Source organism: Carlito syrichta, unplaced genomic scaffold, assembly GCF_000164805.1.
Source record: "Carlito syrichta isolate Samal-C Ts95f unplaced genomic scaffold, Tarsius_syrichta-2.0.1 Scaffold304560, whole genome shotgun sequence".
Taxonomy (NCBI): domain Eukaryota; kingdom Metazoa; phylum Chordata; class Mammalia; order Primates; family Tarsiidae; genus Carlito; species Carlito syrichta.
The window spans coordinates 323,501-347,255 of NW_007248656.1; the positions used below are offsets into that span (position 1 = coordinate 323,501).

Here is a 23,755-nt window from a genome sequence, read left to right on the forward strand (position 1 = left end):
TCAGTGGTGTGGGATGTCCTGGAGAGGGAAGGGGAAAGGTCTGTGGACGTGGCCGAGGATGTCAGGGGAGCGAGACACAGCAGCAGGGAGAGCCAAGAGGGAGGCTGGCAAGGTGGGCAGCTTTCAGAGCCAGGCCAGCCAGGCAGACGCTGCCAGCACGTCGCTGACATGCCAACCAGGACATGGCCCCTGGGTCGGGCCACATGAGGTCACCATGGCGGTCATAGTGACCCTGACAAGTGGATATAGAAGAGCTTAAGGCCTTTCTCTTGAGAACTTCATCCTTTTTCAATATATTTCTTCTCTTGCTTCCTTGGAGTATTTTTGGCTGGTCCTTCAATCATTTATTTAGAATTTTGCTCTAAGTATTTCACGGCCTTCAAGTGGCTTCTCTGTAAGACAATATGGCTATGTCTTCGTTTAAAGGGCTTTATTAGGTCTATCTGGGTTTATAATTTCAGTGGATCCACAACTAGAGTGGAATAAAACTCATATTAATGATGTAAATGAAGCGGGTGATGCCAGAATTGAGCTAGAGGAACTGACAGCCCTGAAGCCACTTCCATGTGGCGAACAGAGTTTCCATTTTGTGTCTCTGGTGGCGTTCAGAGCGTCTCCTTGGCAGGGTTTGCCATTGGAGCACCCAGGAGTGCCTGCCCTGAGGGACATTGGTGGAGCGATGGGACTGGCCATCTGCAGGGCCCCCAGCAGAGTCAACTCTGATCTACCCATTTCACAGGTGGGGGCATGGAGCTGTGATGACACATACAACTTGAGCTGGACATGGAGCTGAGAACCCTCGAGCAGGGACTTCCTGGCACAAGCCTAGCCAAGGGAAGCTGTCAGTGTAGGCTGTGGGTGCTTGGCGGTGGCAGAGATGGTTACCTGCCTCCCCTCTTCCCAGGGCGGGTGCGCAGGTCCCATGAGGAGGCCCATGGACATGGGTGGGCAGGGTGTGGGCGTAACCAGGGTACTGCTGCGGGTGGGTCTTTCCTCTCTGCTGTGGCAAGGCGGAAGGCTGGAGGGGGTGTCGGTAGTGTGTGAGCATGTGTGTGAGCATACGTGTGTGTGTGTGCCAAGGTGTGTGTCATAGAAGACCAGACTGGAGCTCTGCTTCTGAGCGTGGAGTCGCTCCTCAGAGTCCTGTTGAGCACGGTTTATGTGCACCTCATCAAAAGGGGATAGATAAGCACGTGGCGGACTCAGTGCCCTGTCAGGACCTGAGCACAGGCTGGCCCCACGAGGGCCCCTCACTGCACATTGCAGGGCTCCTTTCTCTAGTTCTGAATCCAGGGCCTCCCGGCCCCAGCAGCTGTGGATGCAAGAGGCCGCAGGGTTGGTGCTGGGCTGTGGGCCCAGGGACTTGGGGAGGCTGGTTTGAAGGTGCCTGGAGTCAGCACCCACTATGGAGACAATAGTTTCTCTGAGGGCAGCTGCCCCTCAGATTTTAGAAAGGTGAAGTGTGCACATTTTGCCCTTCACCTTGGCCCCTCTTGCAGAGCTCACCTGGGTGGCAGCTCTCAGGTTGGGCAGGACCTGGGGGGATGCCATTGTGCCTTGCCTGTGGCTGGATCAAGAACATGGGTAAAGGGCCCGAAGCTGCCACAGTTTGTTTCACAGAACAAGTCCTGCTTTCGATGGCAGAAGCACTTTTGGAGTAAGGATTCGGCTGCTGCTGAGAAGAAGCACTTGCAGTTGAAAACCCCTGGTTGTGCACAAGCTCTAGGGACTGGGACTCAGAGAAGTGGCGGGGAGCGGCCCTCTAGAGAAGCTGCCGGGTGCTGAGCTCTCCCTGAGAGGTCACGGTGTGCTGGGCTGCCGTGTGCATCCTCCCCAGTCGGTGTCTGCTCTCTTGGCTTTCACAGGCGCTCCAGGGCAGGTGGGGGCTGGGCGGGGTCTGCTTCTCCCCTTGACTTGCCTCCTTACTGATGGGCACCTGCAACCCTTGTTCAGCGATTGAAGTCAGCGTTGCTTGATTATCTGGGTGCTGGAGGTAAACTGATGGTGGATCCCTGAGGTCCTTGCTCCATTCCCTGCCACGGGGTGGTGGGTGTGGACATGGGTTTCTGTCTTGGGCTTGGTGGGAGAGGGAGTGGGGGACAGTGAGGCCTGAGGGCAGACCTGCCAAAAAATATCCCACTACTGTATGGATATGCTGCGTGTGTTTATCCCTTCCTCAGTTGGTGGGCATTTGGGCCCTTTCCACCTTTTGACTGTTGTGGATAGTGCTGCTGCTTTTCATTTGTGTTCAAGCTTCTGGGTGGATGTGTGTTTCCAGTGCAATTGCTGGGTCAGAGGTAACCCCAGGTTTGGCATTTGAAGGAACTGCCACACTTCCCGTAGCCATACTGTTTTGCATTCCTACCGGCAGTGTTGGAGGGTTCCCGTTTCTCCACCCATTGCCAGCTTTCTTTTTGATTTTGGCTGTCCTAGTGGGGGCACACAAGCATCTTTCCTGTGTGTGTTGGCCATTCTGTTTCAGGATTTGTCTCTGTGATGTCTCTGTAGGATGAAGAAGGGAGGTGGGTGTGCACCCTCTTGCATTGGACATATTGCCTCTGTGTGAGAGGCAGGTAGATACCAGGGTTCTCTTCTGTGGTCTGTAAGACTGTTGTTCCATGGCCAAGTTTTTATTTACTTTGTTAATTTATCTAAAGTTCAGTCTTCCTGCTTTCCAGGATGCTCAGAACCTTCAGCTGGTGGAAGGAAGAACGCGCCTGGTGCATGATCAGCCTTGCAGTGCTGTTGTGCTTCCTGTTGTGGGTGTTGAGTCCTGGCCCAGCTGTGACTGGTTAGCCTGGACTCCTTTGCTCTGTCCCATCACTATGGGCACTCAGAGCTCTGCTTGGGTCAGGGGCTGAGGCCAGGACTGGGACTTGCTTATTGTGGTAAAAAGCCACAACATTAACACTTGACCATCTTCGCCAATTTTTTTTTTTTTTTTTGGGTTGGAGTCTCACTCTGTCACCCAGACTGGAATGCAGTGGCCGCTCCCAGCCCCTGCAGCCTCGACCCACTTGGCTCCAGCGATCCTTCCGCCTCAGCCTTCTGAATAAGCGGAATTACAGGCTCATGGTACCATGCCCGGCTGATTTTTATTTATTTATTGTAGAGATGAGGTCTCGCCAAGTTGCCCAGGCGGGTCTCGAACCCACAGGCTCAGGCAGTCCACTCACCTCAGCCTCCCAAAGCGCAGGATTACAGGCTGAGCCACTGAGCCCGACTAGTCTTGGCCATTTTTAAGTGTATAGTTCAGGAGTACTAAATACATCCACATTGCTGTTCAACAGATCCTTTGTCATCTTGCACAGTTGGAGCTACACCCATTAGACACTGGCTTCCTGCCCCCATGGTGGGTCTTGTTTTAACTAGGCACTTCCCGAACATGCATGACTCATGTGCACGACTTATGTGCACATCAGGCTGAAGGTGTGTGCTCAGCGCTTCATCTCAGGCAGCTTCTCCACTCTTGGTTTAATTAGGCTGTGGCTCCCTCAGCTAGAACTGGCACAGAGCCAGGAGTGAGCTGGTGGCCTGGAACTTGACTGACTTGATCTTCTGATCCTCTCTGGGAGTGTCCTGGGGCCTAGGCCTCTAAGACAGGCCTGGGGTTTCCCTGCACATGTACATGTGTGTGCATGCTTGTGCATGCTGTAAGCATTCATGTGTGTGGGGGGGGGGGGGGGGGGTGGGGGTTTCTGTTGATGGTTCTGCCAGGTGCTTCCTGGAGATTCTGACGGTTATGACTGACCATGTAAAAGCCCCATTCTTCCACTCTTCTTTCCACCCCAAACACACAGAGATGCCCAGTGGTGTGACTGTGAACACCTTATGCTCCGGAAGCACTGCCCAGTCCAGTTTCCCATGAGGTGACTTTGGCTCAGGCAGGGACGTGGATGAAAACGTGCCGTTGTCTCGCTTGGTGGGGATGAGTTGTATTCTGTGCTGTCTCTTCCCTGGGAGGCATCTGGAAGCTGGAGCAGACACAGTGCTGCCCCCTCCTCACCACCCATGTGGGGCAGAGCAGGGCTGCAGCCTGCGGGGACACAGGCACTGTGTGTGCTGCCCTTTGTCAGGTCGGGTTGCCCTGGCTGCATTTCCCACAGTCCTTGGGGCAGCCTGTAGAATGCGGCACCCCATGGGTTCCCACATATGGGGCTGGGTCCCCCCTGTGGATCAGGGGTGCTGTGTGGACCGGGGTTTCCCTGTGAGGATCGAGCTCCCTGTATGCAAAGTGGGTTCTCTGAGCACGTGCCTCAGCTCCCTTCCATGAGGCTATCCCACGGATTTCTTTACAGAAGCTTCTTATAGCTCTCTTTGGGGCCATGTCATTGGTCTGATTGTCTTTTCTTTTTTCTTCTTAATTTACAGCCAGAAAACCTGCAGAAGAACTGGCTTCGGGAATTTTACCAGGTAAGAACTTCTAAGAGCATGCTCTTTTAGATTACTTAGGGATAAATACTTCTTTTTATTTTGGTGATTCTATGTGAAGGAAGGTTGTGTTTTGTCTGTGGGGAATGCAGGCATGTGCTGTCACCAGGTTGCTCCTGGCAGTGCTGCCTGTGACAGGTTCACACTTCTGTTCCGTAGTCAGTCGATGTGCCCATCCCTTGGTGAGCCAGGGCCAGGCCTTCCCACAATTCACATTCCGGCTCCCTCCTGGTGGGCAGGGCCACTCCTTCCCATGGCTGGGTATCAGATCATCGTGGCTGGAGGCTGTGGAAAGCTTGTGGCAAGACTGGATGTGCTTTTTGGGTAGTCTGGTGGTTGTGTGCAGACCGCATGGGGGCCCAGACAGGTGGCAAGGCCATACCAGGGGCAGCTGCAAGTCTGGGCACAAAGTGGGTGACTGGGGGGAGAAAGTGACCAGTCCAGATACTTTTGGGCTAGTGTTGTCAGAGGAGGCACAGACCCCTTGGTATAATGTTGAACAGGCTTTATTGATACGGATTTTTCAGATTAGCCTGTGGTTCAAGAGTGTTGGCTCAATGGGTTGGCCAGCCTAGGCCCAGAGAAGGTCTGGTAAGCCTAGCCCTGGAAGTGTTGGCTCTAATGGGCTGGCAAGCCAGGCCTTGAGGGTGTTGCTGGTTTAGTGGGCTGGCAAGCCTAGCCCCTGGGTGTCTCAGCTTCCGAGTCTCACCTTCCAGCAGCTTTCCAGGTTCAGCTGCCTCTGTCGGCTGGCAAGCCAGCCTCTGGGGGTGCACGGCTCTTCGGCTTCAATGATCTTCTGTAGCTCATCAGGGTGGAGAATCTTGTCTTATGCCCTGGAAGAATGAGGACACTGACAGCCGGAAAGTGAGAAAATGGGACTTATTGCGAGGACAGAAAACCTCCTACAGTGAGTGGGGACCGAAAGGGGTTGCCCTTCTGGGGCGGAAATGTGATGCTTATATAGCCCTAAGCTCAAGCTGATTGGCTAGCACTACCTGTGAGCTGATTGGTCCTTACTTAGCTGTTCTGAGGGTCAGTCCTAAGGACCAATCAGCAGGAGGTAAGGGCCTAATGGTGAGCTGATTGGTTGCTTTTCGATCCCAGCAGTGGATACTTAAACTTTAGCTTGAGAGGCTTGCGGGGAGCTTGTTTATAAACGCTGAGCCTGAGAGGCCTGCTGGGAGTTCGCTACATTGTTACCAGAGGACCCACCCGTCTCTTTGCCCAGCCTTTCTCTGGCTATCTCCTGTCTTATCATGGGGCACCTGCACTGGTGGCTGTTCTGTCTCGGATGTGGGAATGTCGTTTTGAAGAGCCAGGCAAATCTGTGCTTCCCAGACATACATCTTAGGAGCAGGAATCAGGTGACTGGCCAGCAAGGAGCCACCTGGATTCTCTGGTGGCTGAGTGTGCAGGGGGCCAGATGGTGTGGTGTGAGAGGTTGCTCTGAGGAGGGAATGTTTAGGGGAGGTTTAGTGGGTGAGAAGGGCTGCATGACCATGGGCGTGGCAGTGTCCAGGCCCAGCAGGGGAGCCACAGAGAGGCTAGTGTAGGGTGGGCAGCCTGCCTGGACAGTGGAGCCTGCCTGGACAGTGGAGCAGGGGCTGAGCTGGTGACTGGAGGCGATTCGTGTTTCCCAGATTGCTTTGGCTGTTAGGTGGAGATGGCCTTGGCCAGGTGAGTGGAGGCCCAAGGACCCTGTGAGGCTGCCTTGGGTTTCCTGGCAGCAGCATACAGGGGGTGTGCAGTTGCACTTCCCACCTGGTTGGGTTTGACTATGAAGGGACTGTCTCGTGAGGGTGGGGGGTGGATGAGGGGCTGGGCCAGGGGCAGAGCCGTGGGACAGCTGGGAGGCCTGGGGGGGCCTCTGCACTCGCAGGTAATCTGTGCCTGGCCCATCAGTGTTCCCACGTTGTAATGCCAACAAGAGTGAAATGGGTGCTTCTGCAACCCATGTCCAGGTCATGCCAAAGGACGGCCATGTGTGTGAACATGTCTGTGGCAGTAGGAGTGCACGTGTGTGTGCACATACCCAACAACCATGTAACGGGGATGCTGTTTTTCTAGAGAACTAACACCTCTCTTTGTGGAGTTCTTTGGTCAGGTGTGCAAATGAGATAAATATTTTTCTCTTTTAAAACATGAAATATGTATAAATCAAAAGATTAGATACAATGAATTTATTAAAGGATGAATTATAATGTATTGGCCACAGTCTGCTCAGCACCTGTTTGAAGTCCGAGGATGCCTCAAGAACTGAAGCTGCCCCCGCCACACTCTGCCACCCCTGCCTGGAGCACGCTTGTTCCCTTTGTGCTGACCACACGCAGTGGGCCCTGCCAGCTGTCCCTCTCCCCAGGCAGGAGTCGTTGGTGGGACGGGTTTGCTCAGCACGGCAGGGTCCTCACTGCATGTGCCTTTCAGGGAGCTCCATGTCCCTGCGCTTGTTTTCTCTTTTACGGGTATTCATTTAGTGAATGTTTCGTGTGTGACAGCCCAGGAGTAGGACCTGCCACATTTGTGGTTGAAATCAGAATCCACCCTTGTGATTTCATGTTTTTCCTTTGGCTTATCTGGACACTGTCACTGCTCTTTTCCTGGTTTGTTTTATCCTTGTCATATTTTAATTTGATCCCAGTAAGGCTGGTGATACCCCGCAGAGTGCTATTTTGGGAAACGTTTGTGGTGCCCTGGGCCTGACGCCCAATTTCTGATGGTGTACTACAGCCGTGATAAACTCCGACTCCTCAGCAATGACTGTCTCCAACCATGTTGACTCGCCACACCAGGTGCTGACCAAATTCTTCCTGGGGCCTGAAAGGTCTCTTCTCCTCCTGCTCCATGGAGGGCAACAGAGCCCCACCTATGAGTGACAGAAAAGGCAGCTATGTCCCCACCCTCCCACCCCCAGCAGTCTTCCTCCTTGTATTTGGCCTCCAAATCCCGAAGCCCCTGTTCTCCTGCAGCTCTGTTGTGTCCGTGGGGTGTACTTGTGATCAGAAGGTGGTGGCAGATGTTGGGGGATGGCCTGAGCCTCCCCTCCTCCTGGCCTCAGAGTCTGCTAGTCTGACATCTGAGGGACTGAGGGGGTCACCAGGGTGACCTAGTGCAGGTTGGGCTGTGTCCTGGACTGCCCTGTATGGGGTACCAGTCCTGGGCCATGTGACCTGAGCATATGTGGGTGAAATGGACCCAGAGGGCCTGCTAGGGGCATCTCTGCCTGTGAACCAGGCCCGCTTGCTGGAGGGTGTGGGTGGAGCGGGGAGCCCAGGGCTACTCTGGGGGTTGCAGTCTGTGCCGGGTAATGTGGGGATGGCCAGGTATCCTGTCAGCCGGGTTTGAGCTGTCCACATCCCATAGGATACAGAGGATGGGCTGGGCAGCCCCTCCGCTGTGCTCCGAGTGGCCCGCCAGATAGATGTATTTGTCTGGATATGTGGTGTCCTTCGCTCACCTTCAGACATTGATGAAGCTCTTGTCCCCAGGGATTTTGACTGCTTCTGGGAGGTGTAAGATCGGCAGGCACATCCCTGGGAGAGCAGCCAGGGAACAGGAGGAAGATTCTGGACAGAGAGTTCTTTGAGATGGAGATAGAGAGAGGTTGGTGGTCAGGGGAACGATGTCAGCTAGTGAGTTGGGTAGGAGAGAAGCCTTGTCAGGGGAGGGTGTGGGTAGTCAGGTGGACAGGAGGGAGGCTCCGTCAGAGGAGGGTCTGGGTGGTAAGGTGGGCAGGGGAGGCCCTGTCAGAGGAGGGTCTAAGTGGTGAAGAGGGGGGGGAGACCCTGTCAGATGAGGGTCTCTCTGGTGAGGTAGGTAGGGGAGAGACCCTGTCAGAGGAGTGTCTGGGTGGTGAGGTGGACAGAGGAGAGGCCCTGTCAGATGAAGGTCTGGGAGGTGAGATGGGCAGTGGGGAAGCCCTGTCAGGTAAGGGTCTGGGTGGTGAGGTGGGTGAGGGGGACGCCCTGTCAGAGGAGGGTCTGGGGGTAAAGTGGGCAGGGGGAGAGTCTTGTCAGAGGAGGGCTTGAGTGGTGAGGTGGACAGGGGTGAAGTCCTTTCAGAGAGGAGTTCTGAGTTAGAGAAATGAGATCAGTTTTTTTTATATTGGTCAGTGAGCCCTTTTTAAAATTTTTTCTGAATTGTTGAGTTAGGAATCTAATTTTGAGGGTTTGGGGAAGAAAGTGCTAGAGCCTAGATCAGCCAGAAATGGTCTCCAGGGTCAGCTACAAGCTGAGTGCTGGTTGTTTGGGGCCAGGTGTGGTCTCTTTTCCAGGCTGTGTGCCTATTGGGGACAGTTGGACAGGCTTGAAGGGCTCTCCTTGCCTGCCTGGCTTTGTGCGTGCCTTTGGCTTTAGGTGCTGGCTTGTGGCCGGAGCCCAGATTCCGCTCTCTAGGCTTTCTGCGTTTGTGTTATTTTTGGCAAAAGCAACTGCTATGTTAAACTGTAGCTTTGTTTGTTTTCTTTCTAAAACGGAGGGTTTGGTGGATAACTGAGGACGCTGGAGTTTGAGATTCCTCATGGGCACATCCAGGAGTGGCCGGTAACTGGGACATGTCCTGGTGGTGACCATCCTGGGGAGCACTGGGGATTCTGCGCTTTTTGGTCTGAGGTCCTGTTCCAGTGAGGCGGGCTGTCTTCAAGGAGAGGTCCTTGGGGAAAGCAAGTGGGGCCTCTCCTGTAGCCTCAGGCTTGGTGTCCCAGATCACCCCTGCCCAGCCCCTCAAACCTTTGTAGGAAGATTCTGCAGGTTCCCTCTTTCCCCATCATCCTGTAGATCTTCAGGCAGCACCCTGTGAGGTGGTCCTGTGAGGATTCTTGGTCTCCTGGTGGCAGAGCCATGAAGCGATAGGCCCCTGTCACCTTGTTCATGGGAGGCAGGGCCAGGATAGATGACAGCCTGACCCCATTTGGTTCCCAATCCTTGCTGTTTGACTGGCATCTCAGCATATGGGGCCGTCGGCCTGGAGGTCCTCTGAGGAATTGAGAGTAGGTGAGAACCCCACTTCGGACAAGTGGTAAGCTGGACAGATCTAATGCTGGTGTGACCACTGTCTCGTTCCTTGTATCTGTTGCTTGACTTGTCTATTCTGGATGCCTGCCTCCTGCATCAGGCCCTTGGCGACATTCCAAGATGTGTCTTGCTGATGCTGGGACACAGTGTGACTCTGCATGGCCCCTTCCTATTACTCTGTTGTGTGGCCATGACTGCATGCACACTTGCTTTGGAAAAAAAGTGAGGCCCGTCCAGGTTCCTGTGCCCCTTGCCTGGAAAAGAGGGAGATGGAAATGAATATGCAGTCCGTTGGTCTTCCTCTCCCTGCAGTTGGCTCTGAAATGTTTAGTGAAGTGCTCATATTTTAAATAGTGAGAATCAAGGGAGCATGGAACCTCACCTTCACATATCTAGTGTGGTGTGTGGTATGCAGCAACAGTATTGCAAATACACCCCACAATAAATTTAGAGCCAAATGCCTCTATTCATTCACTCTTTTATCCACATATTCATTCAACACAGCTGTGGCACACTTGGGTGGTGCCAGCACCATGGAAGGTTCTGGGAGCCTGCAGTGAAGGGGTCAGACTCCTTGCTCTCTGGAGTTTCTGTCTGGTGGGGATTGGGGTAAAGGAGAAGAACTACTGGGGCAAGGAGAAAGCAGAGCGCTTTTTGTGGGGTGATCAGGGAAGGCCTCTGGTAAGTCTGACCTGGGACCTGAAGGGTGAGGAGGAGCAGCCTCTCTGCCTGTGCTGGTCAGTGCTGAGCTTGATTCTTCTGACTGTGCAGGTAGGGTAGCTAGGATATCTGTCCTAACTTGTTTCCTGTGGACAAAGACTGTGTACTTGCGCATAAGCTCGTCGCTGTGTCCTGAGCACCTGACTGCATCTGGCAAGTGACGTGTGTGGAGCAGGTAATTGTTGAATAGCATTTTGAGGACATTGAACAAAGCAGATATGTATAAAGAAATACTCCCTCCACCCCTAATTCTACCTCTAACTCAATGGACACATCCTGTAATATGTGTCTGTCTATAGGGAAATGTGCCTTCCCTGAATAGATCACAGATAGATGTTTTTACAACTTACTCTCCTCCCCCTCCCTCCCCCTTTCTTTTTCTCTCTTTCCCCTTGCTCCTCCCTCTTCTCTCCCTCATTGCCCCCCTTCCCTCTCCCTTTCTCTCTTTCTTTCTCTTAAACTTGGAAATAGTTCTGTGTGAATTAATGTATACTCTTGTTTTACTAGTTTCAGAGTATTTCATTGTATGGCTGCCTTCATTTTTTTAAAGTTGTTTTTCTGTGGTAAACTCTTATGTTGCTTAAAGTTTGTTTATGCAAATGCTGAGGATACATTTTAAAATAGGTTATGATGTTGACTGTCATACAAATATAAATGAGCTTGTAATAAAGTTTTTTTTAATTGAGATAATAGATTTTTTTTTTGTCAGTGAGAATCAGTAAGACATAGAACTGGTTTAAAGAAGATTCCAGAATGCAGACAAATAGATTCTCCCATCAGCAATGCTAAAATGGATTAATAGATGACTTAATAGATACAAAACTGACCAGTGTCCACAGGGTAGTAATCCACTGCATTTCATCAGACACAGTGCATTTTTGTGGTCAGGAATCATGTGTTTTACCAGTAGTTTTTAAACTTACAGAGTTGTAACATAGCTCAGAGAAAACTGAAGGTAGGGATAACCCAAATAGGTGAGCTACACAGAACATTCATTTTTGCACATTTTGAAGTCTTTCACAATTTTTTCCTGACATGGAATAATAGGTACCAGATTTACCTTTCATCTTAAACTAAAACCAGAAAAAAATATATGAAACAGTGTGCTTGACCAGGCGCGGTGGCTCATGTCTATAATCCCAGCACTTTGGGAGGCTGAGGTGAGAGAATTGCCTGAGCACGTGGGTTTGAGACCACCCTGGGCAACTTGGCGAGACCACATCTCTACAATAAATAAAAAATTAGCTGGGCATGGTGGCGCATGCCTGTAATTCCAGTTACTCGGAAGGCTGAGGTAGAAGGGTTGCCTGAACCCAGCAGGTCAAGGCTGTGGTGGCCATGAGCATGCCACTGCACTCTAGATGCAGTGTGAGGCTCCAACTCTGGGTGACAGAGTGAGGCTCCAACTCAAAAAAAAAGAAGATAGAAACAGTGTGTTTTAAGCATTAGAGAACAGGCAGTATAGGACAACAATCCCTGAGAAAGGAGAAAAAGAGCCGTGAGCCCTGTAGTTGCCCCAGTTGATGGCCTAGAGAGAATGTCCAGGCCAGTGTCCAACAAGATAAAGTTTACAATTTCTAGCATCCAACAAAAAATTATTAGACAGGTACAAGAGCAGGAAAGTATGATCCATGATGAGGAGAAAAACCAGTCACTAGTATTGTTAGGCATTTGTCAGTTTATCATTTTGAAGAATCTGCTTTTGGTTTTATTGATTGTGTCTGTTGTCTTTCTGTTTTCTCTTTCACTGATTTTGCTCTTTATTTTTTCCTTTCTTTTGGTTACTTTCGGCTTAATTTGCTCTACTATGTCTAGTATTCTGAAGGTATAAGACAAAAATTACCAATGTTGGAAATTTTACATAATCCCTTAAAATCCTATAGGCAACAAAAAGGGAATGAGAGAAATACCATTAACAAATTTATGCCAATAAATTGGAAACTTTATTCAAAGGGAACATATTTTTGGAAAAACAGAAGTATCAAGCAGGAATAAATAAACTCAGTAGCCCTATACCTATTAAGTTATAATTTTTCCTGACATGGAATAATAGGTACCAGATTTACCTTTCATCTTAAACTAAAACCAGAAGACACCCTCCAGGCCCAGATGGCTTCACTGGTGAATTCTATCAAACATTTAGGTAAGAAATAATAGCAATTGTACAGAAATTTCCAAGAGGATTCAATCCCAGATGATACTTCCTGACTCATTCTGTGAAATGAGCATTAGAGAAATACAGATCAATATCCTTCATGAAAAATAAATGCAGAAATTATCTAAAATTTACCAAATCAAATATATAAACCAATATAAACACATATACATATAAACACATGCATACAAACATATATATGTGTGTAATGACCAAGGAATGCAAGGCTGGTTTAACAGTCAAAAAAAATCAATCAATAGAATTTATCATGTCAACTAACTGAACAAGAAAAACTATATGATCATCTCAATAGATATAAAAAAAGCACTCAATAAAATTCTGTAACCATTTCTGATAAAAACTCTTAGAGAACTGAGAATAGAAAAGAATATCCTCAGCCCATGAAGAGCATCTTCAGAGCCCCATAGGTTACGTCATATTTAATGGCGAAAGATAGAATGGTTCTTTACCTGCAGACTGGGAATGGGGCAAGGCTGCCTGGTCTTACCTCTGCTATTCAGTATGGCACCAAAGGTCCTAGCCAGTGCAACAGAGCAAGAAGGAAACAAAATTCATACAGATTTGAAAGGAAGAAGTAAAACTCCTCTTCTTGGCATAAGATATGACTAGGTATTTTTAAAAAATCATAAATAATCCACACAAGCTATGTTACTATTAAGTGAATTTATTTCATTTTCAACATACATGAGCAGTATGAAAATATCTTTTTTATATTAGCTATGGAAAACTGGAAACTTAATTTAAGAAATAAAATTTATAATAGCAGTAAAATGAAATAATTGGATGTAAACTTAATAAAATATGTCAATATCTGTATACTGAAAACTATGAAACATTGATGAAAGACATTAGAGAAGATATAAAGAACTTGAGAGAGATACCATTTTCATGGATTGGAAGACTCAATTATGTTAACATGTTAATTCTCTACTAACTGATTTCCTGACTTAATGCAGTTTCAACCAAGATCTCAGCAGGATTTTTTGGTGGAAGTCTACAAGATGATTCTAGTTCCTTTGCTTTGGGAAAGCAAAGGAACTAGAACAGCTAGAACAGTTAAGAAAAATCAAACTAAATTTGGGTACTCATGTTCAGATTTCAAGACACACCATAAAACTATAGCAGTCATGACAGTGTCTTCTTGGTAAAAGTACAGAGATATAGAACAGTGGAATAGAAAAGAGATGGAGAAATAGACCCACAAATACAATCATGATTGACAGAGATATAAAGCAATTTACTGGAAAAAGGACAGCTTTTTCAATAAGTGATGTGGGATTGGACATCCAAATGCTAAAAAGTTGATAATTTTCATACTTTGTACCATACACAGAAATTAACTCAAAATTGGCCATAGGTCTAAATTTACAACTTAAAACTATAAAGTTACTAGAGGGAAACTTAAGAGAAAATCTTTATGGCCTTGAATTAGGCAAAGATTTCTTAGACACAACAGTGAAAGCACAATTTGTAAAAGAAAAACATTGATAAATTAGATTTTATCATAATTAGGAACCTCTGCTCTTGTAAGACACTGTTAAAATAATGAAAAAGACATGTCACAGATTGGAGGAAAATATTTGCAAGTCACATATTTGATAAAGGACTTTTATCTAGAATATACAAAGAAAACAAATAACCCAATTTAAAAATAGGCAATATATGTTAATAGACACTTCACCAAAGAAGATATACAAATGGCAGATAAGCACATGCAAAGATGCTCATCCCAAGTCATTCGGGAAATGCAAATTCAAACATAAGTAATGTAATCAGTACATATCTATTAGATTGGCCAAAACTGAAAACAAAACAACATACAAAAAAACCCTGACAATACCTAGTATGGATAAAAAAAAGCAGCAGTGCCTGTGGAAGTCTCATACCTGCTGGGGGCACTGCAGAATGGTATGGCCATCGGAGAAAGACTGTCAGTTTCTTAAAATTCTGTCAGTTTCTTACATGTTTAATGTAGCTGCCACGTGAGCCACGAACCCCACTCCTGTCTCTTTTACCCACTTACATGAAGACATGTTTACACAGAAACCTAAAGCCAATTTTTATGGCTGCTTTGTTTGTCATCCCTGCCTTTGCTGTATGATTCCATTTATGTGATGTGTGGAAGAGGCAGGACTATGGGGGCAGGAGTGCTCCAGCATTTAGGGACCTAGAGTCTTTGGAGGAGTTGCTTATACGGGAGAACTGGGGAGGCTTTGAGGTGTGAGTTCACTGTTGGGGTTGTGGCTGTGATGCCGGTTGCACGCCTGCACACATCTGGTGCTTGGGGAAATGCACACTCTCCTCTAGTGGCTCCTTTTGTCTTCTGTCCGGTTCTTCTCCTTCCCATTTGGTGGGGTGCCTAGGACTCCGGTGTGCTCTCTCCTTGTCCAGCCGTGGGTGTTAGGATCCCCTTCACGAATGCTTAGGACTCCTTGTGTTCTCCTCAAGCCTGGACCCCACCTTTCTTTCCAGACTCTTGACTCCAGCGGCCTGCTTGACATGGATGTCCTGTGGACCCCTCAGTATTAGAATGTCTAATGGGGCTTCTCCATCCTCTGGCCCATGCCTCCACCCCAGCTTGCCCTGCCTCACCCTCATGCCCCACAAGCTCTGCAGTCTCTGCACTTGGGCCCAAACTGTGGCATCTCTGTCTCTCCTGTCTCACACCCCATGTGTCAGCAGATGGTGGCCTACTATCCTCAGAGACTCTCTGGAATCTGGCTTTCATTGCCATCACTGCTACCATCCTGTCCATGGCTCAGTCTGCTCTCCCTAGTTTGTTGCAGAGGCCTTCTGCTCCTGCTGTGGATTCCTCAGACTTCACAGAGCCCGAGTGGACCCAGGTCCTCGCTGTGGCCTTGGAGTCCTGCGACCCCTCCTCTATTCCCTCCTTTCTCCTAGTTTTCTTTCTTATCTGGCCTTAGGACCTTGGCACGTCTGATGGGCCCTCTTCTCCTGTGTGTCTGTATTGCTTGCTCCTCACGTGGCTCGGCCTCTGAGGCTTTACCCGATTGCCTATTTCAAATCGCCTCCCTGACTCTCTGATCCCCCCACTGCTATCATCTTCCCGTCTTCTTCTTCTTTCTTGCTCTGTATCTTTCTGACTTACCATATAATTTCCTGACCTCATTTTCCAGCTTCTAGGTCACTGCTCAGCCTGAGTAGGAGGCAGTCAGTTAATATTCTTGTCTTGGTTTGGGATCTCCCAACACACCCCCCGAGACAAGGATTCCAGTGAAAGTGGTTCATCCAGGAGGTGCAGGAAAAGCCAGATGGGGAGTGAGCAGGAGACTTGGAGGGAGGCTTCAGCGAGTCTTGAGGCAAAAGGGTCTCAGACTGGCTGGCAGTCGGCCTGGAGGGGCAGCGAGGGGCAAGACCAGGGACACGAGGGCTTCTGTTGAGGGGGTGTGTATGACTCTTGGCCAGTACAGAGGCTTCATGGCAAGAGTCAGGCCTTGTTACTCTCATTCCTTTCTTTGACTGAGATTAGGGAAGTGCCCCCACCTGGGTTTTGCACAGGAGCAGGCTGGTCCTGGAGTGAAAGATGTTGTCCCCTCTTGGCCTTCCCCTGACCCGAGGCTGCTACTCTATGGGGCTTGGCAGGTCTCCTCTGTGTGTGTGCAGTGTTTGTTTTCACTGAGGTTTTTTTGGTTTTGTGTTCTTTAAGCTTGAGGAATAACTTACACACAGTGAAATGCATTGATCTTTGGTGCACATTTTTTTTCGGTTTTGACAAATGCATACACATTCATGGCGCCTGCCCCACAGGATGGAGCGTTTCCATCTTCCTTTCCCTGTCAGCCTCACCTCTCAGTGCACCGCAGATCTCCTTGGCGCTTTCCAAAACTTCACACGACTGAGACCCTCGGGGTGCACGGCACATCTTTCTGCTTACTTTCCCTCTGCCGAGTATTTTGAGATTATCCCATATGCCGTGCACGCCGAAGCTCCTTCTCCTAGGGCACGGGACCCAGGATTCTGCCATTTGGTGCCTGCCCTTCACTCTCCCCTCTCCTCTCCATGACCCCTGGGCTGCATCCGTTTGCCCTGATGACCAAAGCTGCTGCAGACACGGGTAGGCAGGCTTGCTGTGGACACATGCTTTCATCCCGCCTGGGTCCGTGCCTGTGGGAGAGCTGCTGGCTGCAGGGTGGGTGTGTTTCGAAGGTTTTAAGAAACTGCCCCTGGGAGGGGCCTTGTTGCCGCCTGCGGTCAGCAGGTGGGAGTTCTGGTTGCTCATCCCCAGGCCACATTCGGTGTTGTCCTTTCTGCTTCTGCTCCCTGAGGTGGTAAATGCCTTGTAGTAATGTATAAGCCAGGGAGCAAATGTGTTAGACACTGTCAGGCCCACGTGCAGTTCTTTCCCTCACTGTTCTAATGAGTTTTTGTTGGTGTGCACAGAGCTCTCTATAACTGTCTACGAGGCTGATTTTGGTGTTTATATTAGCTGACATATATGTTCTTCATAGAAGGTGGAAGCTTGCTATGAGATGATGCAGACATTAGTAGTCTTTGCTGTGCACTGTTGGCAATCCATCCTCACAGTTGTCCGAGTGATTCCACAGTGACTCTGGGAAACCTCTCACTGGAAATGTTCCAATTGAGAGTTCTCATAGCTCATACCCAGCCGCCCATGAAGGGTCATTTGCTCCACTGGAGTTTGCATGACTGCAGCTTGTCTGCTGCGGTGGACTGAATTGTGTCCCCCCCAGATTTATCTGTTGGAGTCTTAACCCCCAATGTGATGGTATCAGGAGGTGGGCTCTCTGGGATGCGATTAGATTAGATGAGGTCCTGAGGGTGGGGCCCCACGATGGGTTTAGTGCCCTTGTAAGAAGAGACACTAGAACAGGCTCTCTCTACCATGTGAGGACACAGTGCAAAGGCGGCATCTATAAGCCAGGATTCACCCTCCCCAGGAACCAGCTCAATTGGCATCTTGGACTTCATCCTCTGGAACAGTGAGAAATACATGTCTGTTAAGTCCCCGGTCTGGTTTTGTTATGGCTGCCCGAGCTGACCAGGACAGGGGCTAAGGGCAGGCAGGCTGTTCTCGTCCCAAGTGCTACCAGGAGGCCCAAAGGGGAAACTGAGGCTGGGAGATACTGCCGGCTTCACCTCTGTCCTGAAATGGTCAGCCCTGGCCACTGTGCAGGTGGGTCTGGAGGTCAGTGGGGCTAGCAGTGCTGGGCCTGACCCCCTGAAGGCCTGTGGCTGTCCTCAGTGGCTATCTCACCCAGTGCCATACCCCCCCAGAAGTGGGTGCTCTGGTCTGTCCTGGCTCCCTCTGTGTCCCCAGTGAAATGAGTGAGAGAATGAGAGCTGAAAGAAACCCCTACCTGGAATAACAGTAGTGAAGCAGCAAGCCCAGTGTTTCTTCGGGACTGGGGGTGTGGGATGGCTGGGATTGTAGCGAGGGCTGAAACAGAGGACACGGGCAGGCAGTTCCCGCAGGGCCTTCTGCTCCCTGTGTCCTCAGTCACTGACAGGTTGTGAAGACCTTGGTTGGAAATGGAAGATGGGTTGGGAAGGAGTTAGTGGCTCTGGAGAGCTGCCTGGGAGGTGCCCCCGACTGAGTGACAGCATAGGATATGGAGAGAAAGAGGAGAAGGGGGTATGTTTATCTGATTTGGAGACTTTATTGTTGACATTTGCTTAATTCCATTGCTGCTGTTGTCAAGTGTGTATACAGTACATTGTTCTGATTAGCAGTCTTAAATATGCTCTTGGTAAAAGGAAATAGAGTTAGGCTCAAGTGTGGAAATTAACCTCAAAGAGAAAATTCTGAACAGATCTCCTCCAGCTGTATCTTATTTTCTGTGAAAGACAGTATAATCCTTATTTGTCTGATAAAGTTCAGACCCTTTCTCACCAACCCAGTTGAGGCTGCATAGCCTAGAGTCGTAAACTCCATAAACCCCGGAGACTGAGGGGGTGGGCTCCCCCTACCCCTATTGTGTGACGCCCAGCAAGCTACTTTTTTTGTTTTTTGAGTTGGAGTCTCACTCTATCACCCACACTGGAGTGCAGTGGCACGCTCCCGGCCACCGCATCCTTGACCTGCTGGGCTCTGACGATCCTTCTGCCTCAGCCTTCCAAGTAGCTGGAATTACAGGCACGCGCTACCAGACCCGGCTAATTTTTTATTTTTAATGTAGAGACAAGGTCTTGCCAAGTTGCTTGGCTGGGTCTCGAACCCACGGGCTCAGGCAATCCACTCGCCTCGGCCTCCCAAAGTGCTGGGATTACTTAACTTCTTTGTGCCTCTCCTTCCTGATGATGATGGGCCCCACATCTGAAGGTGATTGTAAGGAATAATGGAGTTATTGAAGTGAGGTGCCTGTGGGTTCTACCTGGCAGGTGGTGCTGTTCAGGAAATGGTAGCTGCTGTTAGAATGTTGAGCCCCTGTGAGCAGTGGGGCACTCAGGGTGCTTGCTGCACTGGGTGACTGCTCCTGTCTCGCCCCTCCAGGCATGCTCTTGGGGCGTGGGGAACACACAGAAGGAAATGTAGCTGACTGTTTATTTCCTTTCTGGATGGGGAAGGCTTTTCCAAGTTCCAAATATAGTTGGACAAATTATAGAGGAAAAGACTGATAGATTTGACTAAATAAAACTGGCAGTTTTTTTTTAAGGTTCTTAAAGTTTAGATGTTATTAAAAGACAGACTGGGAATACATTTAAAAAATGACAACAGGCTACTTAAAAAAAAATTATAAAGAGCTCTTATAAGTGAAAGAGAATATATAAAATTCCAGTAGAAAAATGGTCAAAGGCCTATTTTCAAGATCTAGCTCAACACCATCTATAAGAAATAGCATGTGATGTACATATAGAATTTAAAAGTATTTAAAAAGCCACACTTAAAAAAGCAAAGAGAAATAGGTGAAATTAATTTTAATAATATATTTTATTAAACCCAGTATATCCACACGGTATCATTTTAATATGTGATCAATATGCAAGTGTCAATGGAATAGTTCGTCTGTGTCTAGTACTGTCTTTGGAGTCGGGGGTGTTGACAGTCAGCAGCATGTCTCCGTGTGCAGTGGCTGCAGCGCCGCTGTGGATGGTGGGCGAGAAGGCAGGCGGGGGCCAGGGAGCATCTCAGCCACATTCGTTCCTTCTCTCCTGCAACTGAAGCCACAGAGGGAGTTCCCATTCTTTGCCTCTTAGATGCAGAGGGGTGAGTCTGGCCACCCAGTAAGTGATGCCGCATCCCCGGTGCCGCAAAGTCCCTTTTGGAAAGTGTGCGGTGTATACAGGAGGAGCCTCAGACTTGTTCTTCTGACCCCTAAATGAATCTCCACAAATGCACACCCTTATGCACCTGCCCAGCTGTTGTGCCGACGGACTGCTGTGTGCCTCCTGCCCAGCTTCAGGCTGTGAATGGTCTGGTCCATCGAGAGCAGTCGTCCTGTAGCTGTGCATTCGTGTGTTCCTGAACTTCTACTGGTGTGGGAAAACAGCCTAAGGTAAAATACAGTACCCACTGTAGATATTTGAAGGCAGTTATGTTCTGTCCATATTCGTAGGGAAAGATTGGCTGCAGGGCAACAGGTGATCTGAACATGCGGCTCCTTTTTGTCCTCCACTTTCTAGAAATCTCTGGTTTCCAGAACCAGTGATGCTGCTGGGGAGTGGACGCTTGGTGGCCACCGGACTGGTCGCTGCTTCTCTCCAGCATTGTCTGGACTCCTCCGTGCTGTGGCTGCTCCTCACACTCCACTTTGCAGATGAGAACATTGAGGTTTAAAGAGATGAGGCGGCGTGCTGAGGGTCCACAGCTGAGTGGCCCTCGTGGCAGGATGTGAGCCCATTACTGCACTCCAGTGCCCATGCTGGCAACTGATCCGTGGGAACTGGGGAGGAGGCAGGGTCTCCTAGCAGGTGAGTCCTTTCGGGAGGGCAGAGCAAGCTGCTGGTAGAGAGACTCAGGAGCCCATGGATGGACTAGGGGTGTGGTGGGGGAATGACAGAAGTGGGAGGAGCCTCACCTGTTGCAGCTCTTCCACGGGCCTCCCCTGGCTGCTGGACTGAGAAGAACATGGGAGACCTGGGGAGACCCTGGGATGGGAGCTGGACCTCCTCCTCCAGGTGGCAGGTCATCTGCTGTGGTAGGGAAGAGCGGGATAGCTTGGGGCCCCTCAGGGTTTGGCTGGACTGCCAGGCAGGGCAGGGCACGCATACCCTACAAGGGGGAGATGTCGGAGAGGGTTCCTGGCCGCACAGCTGAGAAGAGCTCCGAATGAGAACCTCAGGCAATCCTTGAGCCCAGGAAGGGGAAAGAGACAAAAGCGTTTGCTGAGCCCGGGTGGGTCCTACTGAGCAGGGTTCAGGAAGGTGCTGACTGAGCAGGGTTCAGGAAGGTGCTGACTTGGGTGGCTTTCTAGGTGGGCCCTATGGAAAGGGAGAACTGGGGAAGGTGGGAGGGAGCTAGGCTGCTGCTATAGGGCCAGACCATCACTAGGGTGCTGCGAGGGGCCAGGAAGGGAGCTGAGTCAAGGCTTTGTGGGCCTTTAAGCTGGGCTAAGGGCCCCAGAGACTCCCTTTTCTTCCAAGCATCATGGCCCCTGTGAGCTAGAAATGGCTATCACTGAAAGGGGGCCGTCGTGAAAAGCTGCATGTTGGGCTGGCTCTGTGAAAGAGGCTTCCAGGGGGTGTTCCAGGCATCTTTTGCATGTGCCCGTGATGCTGCAACTGCCTCTGGCTCCTCGAACGCTGCGGAAGCCAGGTGAACCCAGGGGCCTCAGCCTCACTTGGCATCTGGTGTGCCTTCAATTTAGTCTTGTTTCCACCTCAGTCAGAAGGGGGACGCTTCTTAAATTAAAATAGATTTGTCCATCTAGAGTTTTTTGTGTTTTGTTTTGTTTTTTTGAGTTGGAGTCTCCCTCTGTAGTCCAGGCTAGAGTGCAGTGGCATACTCACGGCCACCCCAGTGTCGACCTGCTGGGCTTCAGCAATCCTTCAACCTCAGCCTTCCAAGTAGCCAGAACTACAGGCGCATGCTACCATGCCTGGCTAATTTTTTTTTATTTATTGTAGAGATGAGGTCTCACCAAGTTGTCTGGGCTGGTCTTGAACCTGTGGGGTCAGGCAATCCACTCTCCTTGGCCTCCCAAGGTGCAGGGATTATAACATCTAGAGTTTTTATGTCCCAGAGGGAAAGGTTTTGTTAAAATTGAACCGGGCTCTCTGTTCCTGCTTCCTCCCAGGGCTTCTTTGCTAGGCTGTCCTGTCTAGTCTGAACTGCTTGCCCTGTCTTTGCAGGGAGGCTGTTGCTCGTGGGCAGCGTGGCCTGTGGGTGTGGCAGAGCCCATGATTTCACAAGAAAACCCCAAACCATGCTTTGGTTTAGACAGCTGGGCCCAGCACCTGTCCCCACAGTGCCCAGGCCCACATAAGGCCAAGGAGAAGCAGCTCCCTATCAGATGAGCTGGCCACGCTGCCTGCCAGTGAGGTCATGGAAACTCACACGTCCTGTGTGCAGGCAGTGAGAAGAACATGCCTGCTGCCCATAGCTGGCCACAGCACCCTGGTCAGTCCTCTTGGCTGTGCCAGGGCCTGGCCTTCCCAAGGAGATAATCTGAATAGGGGCACACAGGAACTGGATCTAGTCAGTCACAAAAGGGTTCCTCCTGGGGCCACAGCACCCATTGCAGCCCCAGCCCAGCCCTGAAGGGGGACTGGAGAGGAGAACCCCCACTCAGGCCAGGGCTGGGCAGAGGGGACTTTAATCAGGTTGTTTTTAGGCATCCTTGGTGAATAGTAGTTGGCTCTTGCTTTCAAGAATTCCTCCGTACCCCTGTGCTCCTTATCTTGGCATCAGGCTCCCACTGGTGTGGCGTGCAGGATGTAATTCCTTTTTAGGTCACTCAGATGCTCCTCTTGGAGGAAGCCTAACAAGGCCTGGATGTTACTATTTTTAGCACCAACTCTTGGCCGTGCAGAGGGACGTGGCCTGGGCAGGGCCGAGCTGCTTGGTTCCTGGGAACTGAGTGTGGCCGTCTTGACCAGGCCTCCTCTCATGTTAGAAACAGGGGGAACTGCTTGTTGTTTGGTTGGTTGTACACTAACCCGTGTCTGTTTTTTTTTTTTTTTTTTATTCCCTATGCTTTCTTGCCAAAATTTCCAACTCACTGTTTTCCTAAATATTTTTCTTGAGTCTTCCTGTGAAACACAGAGTTCAAGAAAGCTCTGATAAAAGAGCCCATGTTTTTATCAGTTGCTTTATTTTTCTTTAAGTTAGAAGCAGCTCCTTTTTTCTGAAGAATTTTGATCAAGAAAATGTACAGCTTTGGGCATACCTTCCCCCACTGTCCCAAGGTGGGCACATGCCAACGTCCTTGTCACACAGGGTGCATGCACACTGCTGAGTAGAAGCTCAGATTTGTTGACAGAGACGTGTGCCATCATGGAGGCCTGTGTCTGCCCACAGCCCTGCCTGGTGGCCTGAGAATGTTCCTTCCCTGGGTTTGCATTCATGTATGACAGAGGTGTGTTTCCAGCCAGCTGTGACATGAGCACACTGACTGACAGCCTGGAGTGACTTTTCCTATCCATCCTGAGGTGCCCCTACTGCTGGGCAAGTTGTTTTGTTGAAGCGATCTTTGTCCAGGATCATTCTGACTCCAGAGCTCTTTCCTTGGCAGGTAGAGCCAGCCCTAGGGAGTTGTGTGGCTTCCTGCAGCTCTGTGTGTGGTCCCTTGCCCTGGGTGCGGGGGTAGTCCCATGTGTCCACTGTGGCTGTATCTCCCTAGCATCTGCACAGCCGTTGGCATGTGTGGTGATGTCCAGCTGATACTAGCTGTCAGGGCCTCACCATGTCCAGCCTATGCTGAAGCTTGATACCAGCATCTCACCTCACAGTGACCATATAAGGAAGGCTCTGGCGGAAGTGGTTGTTCAGAGAGGTGAAGGCTCCAGGCATGGTATGGAAGTATGTCCCACCAGGAAGGGACGGAGGAGGTACCAAAGCTGAGTATGCTTCCTGGAAAGCCACGTTTCTGCCCACCATGATCCCAGGCCCTCATTCTGTGGCAAGCTGCAACTGGCCCACACAGTCGTGGGAGCTGACTGTAAAATGTTTAGGAACTAGGGGTCCAGTTGTGAATTGCAACCTTTATTAGAAATCAAATTATATGTCTATAATAAAGTACATTATATTAAAATCAAAAGGTATAAATGCCCCAAACTCATCACTTCCTAGTTATTTTACTGCATTTGTACTGTTATCCATGACCTTGAATATTTGTTTCTGAGTATCTATATGAGGGAAATACAGCGTAACGGTGTGTATGTTACTGGGCACCTTCCCCACCCTACGTTCAGTGATGTCATGTCTTAGCCTTGCCCTTGGTAGGGACATTCACACCATGAAAATGGGCTAGTGCTGCAGACCAGGGCTTCCCCCAGGGAG

At 49.8% G+C, this 23,755-nt stretch overlaps 1 protein-coding gene across 2 annotated transcripts in view; it reads left to right on the forward strand.

Annotated features, from left to right (window-relative positions):
• Window positions 1-4,377: 4,377 nt before the first annotated feature.
• INPP5A (inositol polyphosphate-5-phosphatase A) overlaps window positions 4,378-23,755 on the forward strand; it is a 184,798-nt gene continuing 165,420 nt past the window's right edge. For both annotated transcript variants that reach the window (XM_008060225.1, XM_008060226.2), the window contains exon 1: window positions 4,378-4,413. The gene's annotated coding sequence lies outside the window, so the exon portion shown is untranslated. The remainder of the gene's footprint in view (window positions 4,414-23,755) is intronic.